This window comes from Pagrus major, chromosome 18, assembly GCF_040436345.1.
Source record: "Pagrus major chromosome 18, Pma_NU_1.0".
Taxonomy (NCBI): domain Eukaryota; kingdom Metazoa; phylum Chordata; class Actinopteri; order Spariformes; family Sparidae; genus Pagrus; species Pagrus major.
Genome location: NC_133232.1, coordinates 6,784,973 through 6,799,055, shown reverse-complemented (window position 1 = coordinate 6,799,055; position 14,083 = coordinate 6,784,973).

Genomic DNA, 14,083 nt, shown 5'->3' with positions numbered 1-14,083 from the left:
ATGTATTTATTTAGTTAACTTTGCTAGTACTCGCTATAATAATGGTGGTACTGTTGATATGTTCTGCATTTAGCATTGGTGTATTATGTCAGAGCAGCACAGACATGAAGAGAAAGACAGCAGACGTAGCTTCCTTCTTCAGTAAGGGAGCAGTCAGGAAGAAGAAGCCAGCTGAGGCACAGAATGACAGACAGGGTGAGCAGATAGAAGAGACAGATTCAGAGAGTGAGAGAGAGGAGTGCCCAGTGAGTGGAGTGGTCCCAAGTCAGCCTCCAGGTATACAAACCCTCTCACACATGCACTTCGCCATAGTGTTACCCTCTTTGACAATGTCCACTAGTGTGTTATGTTCATAAACAGGTCATGTTTGTGAATTTCCCCGTCGTGGGACTAATAAAGGAATATCTTATCTTATGTTGAAAATTAGTTTACATGAATTTTAAAAACCTTTTTTTAAAAAAAAAGTTTCAGCACCTTTAAGTCAGACACATATTATTTTTCAGTTGTTTCCCAAAGAGCCCAGCAGACAGACTCGGAGAGTGAGGGTGAGCAGCCCAAGAGGACCTCCAGGTAAATCTTTCATTCACACGTTTGGCTCTTTTGTGTTGCAACCCTCTTGTTTATTCTGTCTATTAAACAAATCATGCAGAAAATATGTTATAAAACCTTTTGGAAAACTATTCAAACACCTTAAAATCTGACACTTCTATTTTTAGATGTCACTGAAGGCACAGTACGCAGTACAGTTGTCTGTATATTGTGCTACATTTGTATAGTGTAAGCATCTTTGTTACTTTACTTGCAGGAATAAGAAAAAAAAAGTTAGATACACTGAATATTATTTGATCTTTTCCACCATTACCTGCATTCCAAATATGGTGGAGGTGTGTGGTTTAGGTGCCCTAAATACCCCTATATTTTCTAGTGAGACATTGCCACCCCAAAATGATCACATAACCATCCTGGCCACCCCACAGAAAAGTTCCTGGCTCCGCCACTGCAGTGACCTGAAATGGCGTTTACATGTGTACAGAAGACCAAAACACATAGAAAAAGTTTGTTTCAAGAAATACCTGTGTACGTGTGTACAGGGATTAGACACTTGTTAGCAACCGCCGTTAAGACACGTAAGTGCTTCATAATTAAATTGTGGGACATTTAACAATGTATTTTATGTTGTGGAACAAAACTTGTAAATATCTTCAGCCTGTGGTAACCACTCACCTTATTTCAGGTATTTAACAGAAAACCAATTCAAAAAACTCAGACAAACACCACTCTACTGGCCTTAGATAACCAACCTTAGAAAAAAAAAAAGAAAGGTTTGTAGTGAGTCATTTCCATGACTGAAACTCTCTCTCTTCGACAAATGCTCTGTGGTCTGGAAACAAAATGGTGTGACGGAGCAGAAATGTACGAGTCCTGCTTTCTGTATGTGTTACTCTGCTGCTTGGTACCGTGGATGAGCTCTACAGTCTCACTGTAGGAATAATACAATAAAACCCTCCCTCTGAGATAAGTGGACCTCTGAACGTGCCGCTGTCAGCTTTTGTTCAAACTTTGAGATTGAAGAAGATTTTTTTACGAAAGTCCTGATTCAGCAGGACGGAGTGGCCGTCCAGTCAGAGGAGACCTGCCGACGACGGTGGCAGAAGGAAAAGGAGGAGCTGATGAAACTACAGATGATTTCTTCTTATTTTTATGATTTTTTCGCATGCATTTTATTTTTTTGTCTTTGAACGCACTGTGAGCCGTGCCACTCGGTGAGCGCGATGAAAAAACGATTGGCGTGTCTGATAGCTCCACCGCCGCCAGCCAACTTAATAAGAGGCTCCAGTGTGGTTCAACACTGCTGGAGCTTCTGGACCGATAAGAACCAGAGATCTGAGAAGACGGAGAGAGGCAGGGTGGAGAGAGATAGACGACGAGAGAGGAGAGAGACAAGAGTTTTAATGCTTATGCCAGCAGGTTGAAAAATGATTATCTTGCTGTCTGGTTGTGACGGTGTGTGTGGAGGCCTGACAGCAGCCAGCGGCTTCGCTCATTAATAAGGAGAAAAGCTGAGTGTGTGTGTGTGAAACAGTGTTAAGACTGTAATGTTCTCAACTAAATCCTGACATGCCCTTTACCATCTGACTGCAGGCTGAGCAGCAAACTCAGAACTTTTGTCATATTTTAATATTTCATCACATTTTTGCTGTTCTGCATCAGTTTATAGTTTAGTCACAAACCAGATTATATACTGCAGACCACACCCCGTATCACTTAAAACAACCTTATTTTTAGATGAAGCTCGCTTTAATTAATGTCAAACCATTTTAAGGTTAGTTAAGGGAGTTATTAATGACGAGGGAGGATGCATTAATTTTGCATGACTTTTTCAGACCACCTTAAAGCTGCACGACCATAAATTTAAAGCTTTTATTCATCTCAGCTGCAGAGTACCAGGCATTCATGTTTAATTTTGCCCCCGTGTTTTGTGATTTGCTCATGGTTTGTGAATGGAAACAGTCCCTCATTTCACTTTAACATAAATTAAACTCAATCTAATTTCCATTTTTACACAGCATTTCATATTCACAACTCGAGTTTCATTTTCTTTTTAAATTCTGTTTTCCCTAAATACATCTGATTGATTCTACTTTGTCATGTATCCGATTACGTTTTTCTTAAAAATCTTCTGTAGCATTACATTTATTTCTTTTCTAGTCCATCTGTGGCTCAGTATGTTTCAAATTCTCATTTTTAAAAACTATGCCTAAAAACGCACAATTTAGGTTTGAGCTAGCTAATTCCGTTAGCTTTGTCATCACCAATATACAGTCCTGCTCACCATTATTGGCACCCCTTCATTTTTTGCATAACCTCTACAGTATCGTCAGAAATAAATGGAAATGTACCAAATTTATATCATCAGGATCTTTTAATTGGAGGTCCAAAGTAATTTAACAAAGAAAATTGTTTTTTCAACTTACATATTGTAATTTCAAAGAAGAAACAGAAAAAACAGCATGTGCAGCAATAATGGCACCCCTCTTTAATATCTGGTTGCACACCCTTTGGCAGTGATGACAGCCTCCAAATGTTTCTTATACGCTTCTATAAGCTTCTTGCACTTCTCAGCTGGTATTTTCTCCCACTCTGTCTTTGCAAATTGTTCAAGCTTGTAACAGTTGTAAATGTTCCTTTAAGAACGTAAGCGTGGCGGCGCCGGGACGTCATTGAGCGTCGCGCCGCGTTGTTTTGTTTTCAGTAGAGAAGAAGGCTACCCGATGAGTGGACGCCATTAGCTTACTGAGCTGCCGGTTTCTCCCTATGGTTTCTCCTTTTTTTCTTCTTCTTAACTCAGCTAACAGTGAGTAAAGTGAGACCGCTTCTTTGTCATGTATGATAGTATGAAGTGTTCGGCTCAATAAAAGGGCAAGAGTGAAGTCCCAAGTGAACTATTTTTGTGGACATTACTGTTTTTCCTGCTCACACGACCGACTCTCACTCACGACCTGTTACAAGCTCTTGAACGTTTGCAGGTTTCTTTTCCCCAATGGCAGATTTCAGCTCATACCAAAGATTTTCAATCGGATTGAGATCAGGACTCATGGCTGGCCATTTTTAAAACAGTCCATTTTTTCCTTTTCAACCATTCCTGCGTGCTTTTGGATGTGTGCTTTGGGTCTTTGTCTTGCTGGAGGACCCATGATCTTCGACTCAAACCAAGTTTTCTTACACTGGGTAGGACATTTCGCTCTAAAATCTCTTGATAATTCTCTGATTTCATGATTCCTGTGATACGGTCAAGGCCTCCAGTACCAGATGCAGCAAAGCAGCCCCACAGCATTATGGATCCTCCACCATGCTTAACTGTTGGTAGGGTGTTCTTTTCCTTGTAGGCTTCATTGCGTCGTCTATAAAAAAACTGTTGGTGTGCATTGCCAAAAAGCTGTATTTTTGTTTCATCTGTCCACAGAACATTTTCCCAGAAGGATTGTGGTTTGTCCAGGTACTCTTTGGCAAAGATTAGTTGTTCCTTTTTATGTCTTTTCCTCAGCAGTGATGTCTTCCTTGGCCTTCGCCCATGAAGCCCTGTTTGGTTTAGTGTGCGGCGTATGGTACTTGTTGAAACCATGACTCCAGACTGTTCCAGGTTGGCTTTCAGGTCTTTGGATGTTTGACGTGGTGTTTTTTCCACCATTCGCACCAACTTTCGAAGACTTCTCTCATCAATTTTTCTCTTCCCCCCACGCCCAGGGAGGTTCTTGACAGTTCCATGCTTGGCAAACTTCTTAATAACATTACGCACTGTTGAAACAGGGACATCAAGGTCTTTGGAGATGGCCTTATACCCTTTGGAGGTCTTGTGTTTGCCAATTATCGCACTTCTGATGTCCTCAGACAGCTCCTTTGTCTTCACCATTCTGACAAAGGAACAGGGGATAACAGATGGCTTTTTAAAACACAGAAGTCATCATTCATTGGCTAATTCATGTCACATGGGCACAGACAATTTATCACAGATGATTCTCATTTGTGATTTACCACAGGTGAGTCACAATGTGTTTCCATACTGATTTACAGCAAAGGGTGCCAATACCAGTGACACAGCAAGCTTTAAGTTTTTCTATTTTTTCCTCCCATTGTTAATTGTTTTATATTGTTGTTTATCATTTGCTCTTTTGTATCAAACGAGTTCTCTATAGAAAAAAAATGTTTCACTTGATTCATTTTTTTCAGAAAATATTCCACATTATGTACTTAAACTTCATGGGTGCCAATAATGGTGAGCAGGACTGTACATGAACACACTTTTTTTTCAATCTTGCTTTCTTGTTGTGTTTAAATCAACAGTATCTACTTTACCTACATTTTACTTAACATGTTTCACTGTGTTGTAGTTTCATGTGGAGCACTGTATACGTACCTTTGTTGTTAAAAGTACTCCAAAAAGAAAACGCAGCACACCTTAGATATCTATTTTACTTTCACATATTTTGTTTTAAGCAAATGTATGTGTTACTTACTAGCTAGCTTAACAACTCTTGTATTAACAGAATTGAAATGTATTATTTTCTTGAAAATCTTCTGAAGCATAACATTTATTTCTGTAGCTCCGTATGTTTTAAATTCTCATGTTTTCACAAAAATATGGCTAAACACACAGTTTAGGTTTGAGCTAGCTAATGTCATTTGCCATGTCCCCACCAACATACATGAACACACTTTATTGGACAATAATACAGATTTTCAGTGATTTTCTATTTTACTTTTACTTATTTAGTTTCAATCAACAATAAAAGTACTACACAAAGAAGGCATAACACACTTTATTGACAGATATCACTGATTGTTACTGCTGCGTTCCTGTACTTGAATGTGCTGTTGTACATTCTGTTTTAGTCAAGAGGACCGTACACATAACATTGTTGTGAAAAACACTTATGTTTCAGGTAATGTAGCACTACACTTAGAGCCATGCCTTTTAAGTACCACATTTTTTAAGGTCTAAGAAAATTACGTATAATTAATATCAATCTAATGAAACAGTAAATAGGAGTCGTGTCCCCGATGGCGAAATGGGAATTCCAATATACTGAAAGAAATGTACTTTTCCCTCCAGCCACTTCATCAGTTTAATTACTTTCACTAAGAATCCATCAAGTAATTTGACTTGGTTTTAATTATAATCTTACCTTTTTATGTTCCCGTTTCTAATCTTCCTCAGCTGATCTAAAATGTATTATTTCTTCTCTCCGAGCAACGTTTTTCTTCTGTGTCCAGAGGAGATGTGAAGGTTTCTAGTTTCGGCTGTTTGCCGGGCAGACGGCAGTCAGGGCTTGAAGTGAACAGCTAATCCTCCAACTATAAAGGTCTGTGTAACCTTTCTAACACAATTTCACAAAAGACTGCTCTGTTTGTTCTGCTCTCAGAAATAAAGCTAATTATAAAAACCCGCCCAAACGTCTTGACCTTTCCCTCTGGGTAATTACAGCTTCTCATTTCTTTTCTTTATTAATTTTCTTTTTTTTCTTTTCTGTCCCCGGCGTGTTTGTGTTCAGCCTCATCCTGCTTCGCTCCCCTCCTCCATCAGCTGGACAGTTGGATGAAAAATACAACCAATCAGAAAAAAACAGAGAGATCTAAACTTTAATTTCAGCCTCGTCTGAACACAAACAGCCCGTCCTTAGCGCCAATTTACTCCATTAAGGTCACACACTGCTTGAACCGTGACTCAGTTATATACAGTTGCTCCATGTTTTGATTCTGGTGTATTTTCAGTAGTTAATAATTTACTGCTAAAATAAATTAAAGCATGCTGAACTGATTAACTGATCCCTGAGTGTAGTGTTAAACACTGCTGTCCCTCAATGGTACCACTCAACGGATCGTCCTAACTCCATGTCGCATCTTCAACACAACACAATGGATGACAAACACACATAAAGACAACAGCAAACATTTTTTTTTACTATACTATATACAATACTATGTTCAGTTTGTTAAACGGTCACAGTATTTGCTCTAAAGGATACACTAAGGGAAATATTTTGCTTGTACGTTAAAAATAAAAAAATACTTTCAGGATTTAAAAAAGGACACTTTGTGTCCACATACACACATTTTGTCACTTTTTAAAGAACCGCTGTGATATTGAGTTGATATATATTCATAGAATATTTAATTTGCAAGGCTGATATCTGTTTTCCAGTTAAATTAAAACCAGCTTTTGCTTTCTTGTACCGTCTGAGCCACCAAATGCAACCAACTTGGATCGGAGAAAAAAAAAAAACAACTCCGATAACCAATCATGCGGTGCACAGGGAGGCATTGAACTTAATGGAAACTCCCTGAATGTTCAACGTACACCTTGAAGCTCTGGGTTCAAATACAACGTCACTGATCTGTTTGCCTGCGGGGGGTTTCAGGAATGCTCCAGTTAATTTTTCCACAGATAAAGTCCCAACTTTCACTGCACGTGCCACCAATTCAAAGCCCTCAGCTTCAGTGTGATTTTTAATTACTTTCTTGTGCTTTTATTCAACGTCCCTGTGGGCACATATTGTTTTACTGATTAATATTCCAATTCTTTAGTCTTTTATCAGCACTTTAAAGTTTTAATACACGCTTTGTTGTGCTTTTTACTTTAAATCAAAGCATGTTTGTTGTTGTGAGGAAATGGAAACCAAAAGCAGACTCGAGAGGAAAAGCTAGCTCTTTACTGGATCAACAGGCAGGCCAACGGGAGGGGACGAGGGAAATGAATCAACAGTTTAACGGAGAGATGATCAGAACATCAAGGAGCTCGACACCTTCAGTCTTCACAGAAAATGAACGGTGGTTGACTGTTCTGACTGGTGGATCAGGGGAGGCTGGTGGGAAGATGAAGAAGACGATGACAAAATTCAGTTTCACTTTAGATTTTGTCACACCAGATCAAAAAATCTGAGGCACCGTGGTGGGACCGCCTCAAGCTGATTCTAGAAATATATAAAATGTTCATTTAATGTTCCAGCTGCTGACAGTTACAAAACACATAATGCTCTGAAACTGCAGACAACCACAGTATACAAACTGAGCATCGTGCAGCTGCTATAGGTTGCACATGATATCACGTCACCGCGAAGAACTGCAGATGGGGGACAGGAAGTGATTTCTGCATGAAGAAGCGATATAAAAATACCAAAGTTTGTGTTTTCTGCTTACAGCTGTGCCAACTGGTCAAATTAGGGGAAAAAAACAAGAGCTGCAGTGCTTTCCAGTCCCGAAAGTAGTGACACATAAAGGCGAGAAGTTTAAAAAAAACTCACAGAGAAACAGTGGCAGACATAGAAATATAAAAAGACTGATTCCCAAGCAAACATACTAGTAGATCTGATGTCATTGAGCCAGCCACGTGATATATATAAGCCTCAGGACTCTTGTACGCCTCCTTTTCACTCACCGTGTAGCAGGAGGTATGCAGGACTGAGTAATTTGTGATATCGATCGCCTCCACGCCAGGCAAATCTGTCAACCCGTGGGAAAAAAATCACTTTCCTGTAAAGTGTAAAGCCCCACATCTGACTTTCGCATGTCATCGGGATCACATGAGTGCAAACAAGCTATATTTGACCAAACCCACATCATACCACCTGCTGCTAGATTTCGTTTGGTTTGTTCTGTAGCTGCTAACATTTACAATATACAGAATTACAGTTAGATAGGCAGGAAAAAACCCTGACTCTTTAACAGTGATTACCATCGGAGTATAGAGCCATTCAACACTCATTTTAATTAAAACATTTTCAATAGAATAAAGCTGCTGCAAGTGTTAAGCGTGAGTTTTTGTGGTTAACGTTGTGAAACTGTTGCAGTTTGCTTTGGTTAAAACTACAAAACTACTTGGTTAGATTTAGAAAAAGATCATGGTTTGAGTTTAAATTGATACGTTTGTAACGCAAGTATGTTACGTATGTGACACAGTACATGACTAAAGTCAAAATAAGCCAACCTCCTTCATACTCTCAGCCGAAGTAGTGCATCTTATATTTACCTAATTGTGCAGTCAGATGGAAAAACAAAACACTGATTCCAATAATCAGAAAATTAGTATACAGTATATACAAACATGTATAATTTGCTTTTATTGCACTTTTGATACTTAAGTACATTTATAGTCAGATACTTGAATACTTCTATTTGTATGTGTGACTGTCACTTTTACCAAAGTAACATAGCAGTCCCACTGTGTCCCTCTGGACTGACTGCAGTGGATTCAGATCACCTGTTGCAGGTGTGCACACTCCTAATTAATGAGTGGAAGCAGCTTGGGTCAATCCCCTCCCAGCCAATCAGGGTGTGACGACGCCCTATCGTGAAGGCTTAAGAGAGGCGAGGAATGACAACCAGGTTGGACTCGCTCTCATTCTGAATCTGTCTGACTCACTGCAGACCTCATCCAGAAACTCTGGGCTGTTCAGGCTCCTATTGAGATTTATTTGCTGCCCCATTTTGTTCTAGTTGAAGGAAACTGTGTTTATTTTTCAGCCCAGTTGAGAGACCAGAAACATTACCAGTCTACGAGGCTACCTGCATCAGGGCCGTCCTTATTTGTGCACATTGCTTGCCTTGCAAACAGCCGGACGCCTGCAGGTTTTCTTTTGTTTTTTTATATTATCTTAACTGAACCCCTTGAACCCCCCGGCCCCTATACACCTTCAGTTTTAACATTTTATTTCACCGGGGACTTGAGCGCTTGTAGAAGCACATTTCAGTTTTATTATCCCCTGAAGAGGCTTTTGTTTATTATCCAAGGAGTTGACATTTGGCATTCCCTGTAGATGTACATATGTTTTGTTTATATTTTTATGAAGGCTGGGGCTGGTTTGTCAGCATTTTACTGCCAGTAACTCTTTACTTTTACTCAAGTATGACTTTTGGATACTTTAATACAACTCTGCTAAATACACAACAGAGTGTGTAATCAATAATGGCACAAATCATTCATTCTTTACCTGCTGATGTGACTCAAACATAAAGTGCATCCGGCAGCATTGTGTGGTAATCTGTATTTTGTGTAACCTTCACTTTGACAGTCTCACAAAGCTGCAGACAAACAGCCTAATTGCTGTTGGCCAGTCCTCACAGTCGACATGGTTTCCTTCATCTGCATCTCTGCTGAGAGTTTAACGCCTGGCAGCCGTCCAGCACTCTGAGTGTGTGTGCTGAAACCAAAATATCTGCTGGAACAGGCAACTCACAGAGGAGAGCTGAACCCCGCAGCACACTGCAAACCACAGGTCAAAGGTCAAGTGGAGAGTGTCAAATATTTGGAGTCTCCTTCTGTTTCCCTCCTCTCCCTTTTCCCCTTTGTGTCCTCGTTGCCTTCATTCCTTCCCTCTGTTGTTTTCTCTTTTCATTCACTGCCTCCTTCACTGTTTCCTTTGCTCTCAAATCTTCGTCATCCTTTCCTTCTGTCTTCTCTTTATCATCTCCTTTGTCTCCTTTACTGCCGTCCCATTTCCCCTGCTTTTACACTTTACTACTCCTTTCCTTTCTGCCTGTCCTCGATTCATTTCCTTCTCCTATCTCCTTTCCTCATCTTTTGATTGATCTCCTTCCCATTTCTTCTTTTGTCTCCTTTCTTTTGTCCTCTTTCTTTCTCCACCACCTGCTGTCCTTATCTCCTTTCCTCCAGCCGACTTGGCTCCTCATTTCTTTTCTCCTTTTAGTTTCCTCTCCTGTCCTCTCTTCACTTCCTCATTTCCTTTTTCTTCCCTCTCCTCCCTTTGCCTCCTCCTTTCCTCTCCTCTCCTTTCCTTTCCCCCTTTTAGTTTCCTCTCCTTGTCTCTTTGCCCTCTCATTTCCTTTCCTTTTCTTCCCTCTCGTCTCTTTGCCTCCTCATTCCTTTCCTCTTTTACTTTTCCTGCTCTCTCCCTTTGCCTCATTTCGTTTCCTCCTTTACTTTTGTTCCCTCGTCTCTTTGCCTCCTTGTTTCCTTTCTCTCTTCAGTTTCCTCTTCTCTCCTCTTTGCCTCCTCACTTCCTTTCCTCTTACTTTCCCTCTCTTCTCTACCTCCTCATCTTTCCTCCTTTAGTTTCCTCTCCTCGTCTTTTTGTCTCCTTGTTTCCTTTCCTCCATTTTCCTCTTCCCTGTGATTCAAACAGAACAGAGGAGGTGTGTGTCTGTTGTGTGTCATACAGCAGTTATCTTGCGCTCCATGTTCTATTATTATCATCTCTTCAGCGTGTAGGCGTCCATTAGGCAAACTCATATGCAACAATATGCAGATTCCTCCATTTGCATGGATCATAAACTCCCGCAGGCCTTCTGCTACATCATCATCACCGCCACCATCATCATCGCCACCATCATCTCCATCAGCAGCTGCCAGCGGCGGCGAGCTGAGCATCACGGGAAGTAAATTTGTGCCCCGATTCACTCAGCGACACTTTCATTAGTTTTCACCCGCGGTGCGAGAGTCAGTGAAGGCATCATGCAGACATTCACATCCCACTGACGGGAAGAAGCGTGATGTCATCACCCACAACACGCTGACATCACATGGCTGAAATAAATTGAATTAAAAATGTTTTTTAGAAGCTTTTTTGTGCGTTTGTGTTAACAGCTCCAGTCAAAGACAATGCAGCCGTTTGACGGCACAAAATTGTGAATGGGACGTGAACAAAAGAGAATTCAGCAGAGATTTGTTTTGTGAGGACACAAATTATTAAAGTGCTAATTTGAGGGAACAATTACAAAAATTTTAATGAACATTATCCCCCTGACCAGGCTGCATATTTTTTGAGAATTGCATTTGGATAATCATTTCACACAGTTGTACTTAAGTGTTGATGGTTGCATTAATTAGCGGAGCTGTTGTCCACCCACGGCCAATGGTAGAACAGGAAGCCACTTGAAATCAACAGGCAGCATCCAGCAGCGCCTACGTTCATTCAAACACTCATCCAACCATTTAAGCCAACATCAGTGCCTGGCTAAAGATCCAACAACAGCCTGTTGTCACGTTAAATTACACTTGTTTACTGAAAACAAGTAAGCGCTTGTCAGGAGTTAAATAGAAAGGATTTAATTTGAAGCCATAATCAGGAAGAGTCATTAAATTCTTCCTCATTCACTGTAAGTGAACATGTTTTTCTTCTTCAAGTTCATTTACAACAAGTCTTTGTGACACAGCAGCCTGTTGTAACACACTTTCAGTGTGTATTTAGCTGTGTCACGTCTCTTAGGAATGTGGTACAATCATATGTTGTCAGGATAAATCGTAATAACTAATGATCCTCTGACCTTTTTAATCTAGTGCCATCATCAGGTTTAGAGCTAATTAGAAGAAATTAGAAAACGTCTGTTAAAGATTTAGCCTCTGGGGGCAACAGCCAATAGTTTCGGGGACTTTTGGTGTAGACAGCAGGAATCTGGATAGAAAGACAAAATCATTCCCCTTCTGGTGAACCACCGCCGGACCTTGTATCAGAAAAAATTAGTGAGAGGCAATTCAAATTTTGATAGCGTTTAAATTGTGCCATGAGTTTGTGAATTTAAAAGATCATTTTATAAAACTAATAAAATAGAAGGAAAATGCCACACTCACGGTAGGACGCTCAAACGTCGCACCACTGTGTGTTCAAGGCTGGAAATCCTAATAAACACAGGACTGACGATCTTTTTTTATTTCACAACTTTCTAATTGATCATCAGCTGAAAAGACAATTGAAAGCGACAATCTGGAGGGCAGTCGGGCCATGTTTCAAGGTAGAAAACCTATTAGTATCCGTTTAGACAACAGCTAACGTTAGCATTCAACCATCTCCTCGCTAAGATTAATATCTAATGTTACACGATACAATCCCAAAGGAGTTAATTAATTCTGATATCAACACACATCTTGGACACATTTATCTAAGCCTGGAAGTTAAACACACTGGATGTAATCAAACAGTAACGTTAGCTAGGACGTGGTTGAATGCTCACGTTACCTTTGAATTATGGCCCAATGTCCCACCAGGTTTTCATTTTGTATTATTTTTATCAGTTGCTGATCAATCGGGAAGTGGTGAAATGGAAAAAAATGTAAGATTTCCTACATTTATACGACTTGGGATCTACACAGCAGCATAACGTCATCCCAGCAAGACAATCCATGTATCATTCGTTTTTCAAAATAAAACCAAAAATAAAAAAAACGAAAAAACGACTCCTATTCTCAGTGTTTGTTTCCAAAACCAAAATGGAAAAAAACGGATAACGACTCGTTTTTCGATTTCCGATTTTGTGCTCACATGAAAAATGGAAAAATTGGATAATGGTCGTTATTCGTTTTTGACCAGACCGTTGCTATCAGGTTGCTATGGACTCCTCTCCGCCCAGAGACCGGCCCTACGCTGCCCCCGCTTGGCTAATACTTGCTGTTGGTCGTGGGTTTGATTGGTTAGCAAGACCACCAAGAGGAAAATGGACACCGTGCGAATATGGACATCGCTAAACTTCTGTCACAACTGCTCGTTTACAAAATCCGATAATTAATTTCAATTAAAAAAAAAGAATTTATAACGTCTAAAACTGCTGATATTATTGGATTTATATTCTGTTGTTGAGTGCTGATAAAATCTCCCACGTAACTTGGTGGATGTCTTACGTAACACGTTATCTTCAGCACATTTAAAGTTTATTACATTATATTTGGAACAATTAAACAAATCTTGTGAACAAAACAAGTAGGAAAGCTTTTTTTTCTCCATCCATCAGTTGATATTTTTACACCCACACCTTCTTTGTTGTCTGAGAGTTTGATAGACACTGCAGAAGCCAGACTTTTGATATACGACCCCAGAGCCAACATAACTCACATTTTCCAGTATTGTATTAGAAGCATGCACGCCATTAGAGGCAATCATTCTTTCCGAATGATGGTTGTTTCCCCTCCAGCAGCAGCATCATCTGGCGAGCCCGCGGTGGTCCGCAGACCTCCCTCCTCTGTACCACCCACCGTCAACAGATCCCCCCCAGTCCTCATCGATTTCCACGGCGCAGATTCCTCCCAGTCGAACAGTTCCCTCCTTGTACGTCGAGAGCTTGTCTCTGACAGCTGAGGCCGGCTCGTAGCCCGTGGCCATCGTCTGGAGTGGACGGACACACGGACCAGACAATGACTCGCCTCAAAGCAGCGGCAGATGTCCAAGTGATTGCTGCAGACGCTGTCTTTCATTAGAAGGCCGACAGCTCTGCTCACAGCCGCTTCCACTGATTGGATGAAAAATATATAAAGAGAAGAGGAAAGAGATGAGGACCGCTCTTCTCTGAGTTCAAGTGGCAGTTTGCACAATATGGGCTATTGTGGATGAGAGTATTTCTGTACCAAACAGGAGCTGTATTATTGAAGAAAGAGCAAGAGGCTTCCATTTGGCCATCAGGGACCTTGAGATTAAACTGCTGCTCAGAGCTGCCGGCGACTGATTTGTACTTTTAGCTGAAAAATATTCATGGGTTCAGCTTTCACTTAACAACCAGTCGGATTAATAAAATTCAACCACAGCTTCTCCCTGTTCTGACACAACTCTGCTGGGCACAGTGGTTTTCCTGGATTGGAATCTTC